This window comes from Coccinella septempunctata, chromosome 8 (genome assembly GCF_907165205.1).
Source record: "Coccinella septempunctata chromosome 8, icCocSept1.1, whole genome shotgun sequence".
Lineage (NCBI taxonomy): Eukaryota > Metazoa > Arthropoda > Insecta > Coleoptera > Coccinellidae > Coccinella > Coccinella septempunctata.
In genome coordinates, this window is record NC_058196.1 from 4793589 (window position 1) to 4796836 (window position 3248).

A 3248-nucleotide genomic window follows, 5' to 3' on the forward strand; every position below is an offset into this window, starting at 1 on the left:
TGTCAATCATGGTGTGCTATAACCCTTGGGGCAGAGAATAAGAGATACCGCACGTAGTCAGTGAGATCCCGTAGTTGCGTTAAACATAGACATTTTCTTCGCTGTCAATCATGGTGTGCTATAACCCTTGGGGCAGCGAATAAAAGTCTCGAACAGATCCGCCCTTATTGTGTTTCATTCCCGGAGAAATACAACTACACACCGATACCGTATAGCAAGTCCTTAGCATTCGTCAGTTCTGGTTGGCGCATTTTTATTGAACCGTTAATTTTTCACTACACCCGGTACAAATTTCATAAAGTGCTCGTGACCGGATAAGATTTCCCGAATGTATTTTCACTGATAGAATCACTCATATTTTATATCACACATATCTCCCCTGTACATATAATTAGTTTCCGAAGTTGTGAATAAACTTTTACATAGTTCGATTTTGACTTCTTCGTTGTCGCTACTACCCTAGACAACACCGAGCTCTGTCTCTGGCTAGCAGCTACCCTGGTAGGTTTGCTATTCTTCCTATTGAAAAGAATAGCTGGCGCTCGAGATTAAGGCTTCTCCGAGAAACGCGCGTTACAATACAAATATACAAAAAAATTAGAAACCGTCAACAATAGAAAACTAAAACAAATTATACTATAGTGTTCACATAGGAATAGTTTAAAAATTCTGAAATCGAGTAAGGTTCGATATCTATAATTAAATTTGTGAGTTCTTTTTTGAAGTTGGCGAAATTCACTATATTCAAAATATTCTTAGGTACAGTATTATAGAATTTTATACACATATACTTAGTGTTTTTTTCAGTTAGTGTCCTTTTATGTATTGGAAAGAAAAAGGGTACAGTACGCCTTGTGCTATTATAATTTTTTAAATCCTCAAAATAATGTGGATATTTTTTTCATAAAAAGTATGCTTTCCAGAACGTATAATTCATAAAAAGTGAAAATTCCATTCTGTCTGGAATGCCCTCTGCAAGTTTCTCTAAATTTTAGTCCAAGCATAGATCTTAAAGCGTATTTTTGAATAACAAATAATTTACAGCCATCAGAACCATTACCCCAAATCACTATTCCATACCTAAGTAAGGAATCGAAACTTGAGAAATAGATGGATCTTAAAAGTTGCCTGTCTACATGTCGGGATAACACCCTCATCATATACAGAGCACTATTTAGTTTTTTACTCAACTGATGTATATGTTCGGACCAATTCAATTTATTATCGACATGAACTCCCAAGAATTTGGTGGATTGTGCTATTTCAACGATGGTATTATTGAATTGGATATTTTCTGGAAAATTTTCCCTAGATCTATTAGTCCTGAAAATAATGCACTCAGTTTTATTAACATTGAGAAGGAGCCCGTTTCGACTACACCAATTGCTGATTAGATCAAAAACTGCGCGTTTGCTCAATGCAGGATTTTATGTCTTCCTTTCTAATAAGTGCATTTGCGCCATCCACAAACATAAGAATATTAACCAATGTTTGGAAAATATTATACAGTGCTGAAGGCAAATCATTTATATATAAAATAAAAAGAAGGGGCCCCAAAATACTCCCCTGAGGTACACCCATATCAATAATCTCATCTTTGGACGTGTGAACCTAATCGCCAGTGTTAACTGAAACTCTTTGCATCCTATTGCTCAGGTAACTACGCAATAATTCAAGTTGGTTATCACGAATGCCATAAAGTTCCAATTTGTTTAACAATTTCTGGTGACTCACGCAATCAAAGGCCTTGGATAAGTCCAGAAAAAGTCCAACAGGCACCTCACCCTGTTCAAGCGTCTCAACAATACCTGATGTCAACTCATAGAGAGCCGTGGTGGTGCTTTTACCGCCCAAATATCCATGTTGATTTCTTGAAAATTTAATGAAGATGCAACAGTGGTGTTTACTACTATTTCGTGATCATCAAATAAGAACCCTTTTCAAAACCATTGAAGTATTGAAGTATACAGTAAAATATTTTTTACTTTGATTAGGTGACAGGTACAGAATAACACAGGTACAGTATAACCAATACAATAAACTATCCCTTAACGTTTCCGCCCTCAAAGGACCGATTTGGTCATAAATACTACCTGCGAAAACAAGAAATTGTATAGCATGAACTTTGAAGTATTTCGAAATGAGATATTTGATTGTTGATGCATTTTTCGGAAATATTCCAATTTTTATCGATTTATATTCGAACCCCAGCATCTCAAAATAGAACTTTTTTCTATAAAACGGCCTTTTCAAAATCATTTTGAATATTCTCGATAGCTGGATCAGCATAGAAATCATAAAATATCTAATCTGAAAAGCAAATGAAGTTGGACGGCCAAAAACTTGCATAAGTTTGAAAGTTTTATTTCGAAATTATTTTGGCGATATTTTATTTTCACTTTACTGAATGTCACTTGCATTGGTTATTTTTTTTTTAATATCTTCTTTTCGTACTGGGCGTGAATATAATTTCCGATTTTCGTCTTAAATTTTGGAGATAGTGAGGTCTTACAAATGTTTTAGTGTGACTTTCTGACTAATATCAAGTTATTTCCGTATAATTCCCCATTTTGAAAAACGATAGCAGAATATTCCGTATCCAGGAATACCTTGTCAATTTTGGGCCTAGTAAGGATAGGATGGATCATAATTCGACTAAAATAGAGGTTTTCATTTAAACAAATTTTTTTCGATGAAAGTACGAAACGAAAGAATTTTTTGGTGGATATGCTGTTAAAAATACATTATGACTTCGACAACAATTCCTGAATGTTGCACCATTCTATCGTTAAAGCATACTGAAAGCTGGAAATCTTGGAAAATTCAATGTCATGTCATCAGAGTCACATGTTACTCGATGGGGAATCCATGCCGTTTTATAAGAAACCAAGTTTTTAGCTCTTATAATATGAGAATATTTCATTTTAATTATTTATTTATTTATTTATTTATTTATTTATTTATTTATTTATTTATTTATTTATTTATTCATTTATTTATTTTTATATACTCAAAATTTTTCGGTTTCCCAGTTAAGACATTGAAAATGAAATTCATGAAGTAGATAGTAGTGCTCCGTATAATTAGGGTGAAAATAAAAAATAACGATTCTGTACTTATATATAGGAACCTACATGGATTTCTGCATATACATCAGAGTCGTTAAATCTATTCAGGGACATTCTTTCTATAGTTTTTATTTCCTCAGGAAAAACGTGTATACCATCTATAACGTGAATGTAAATGAT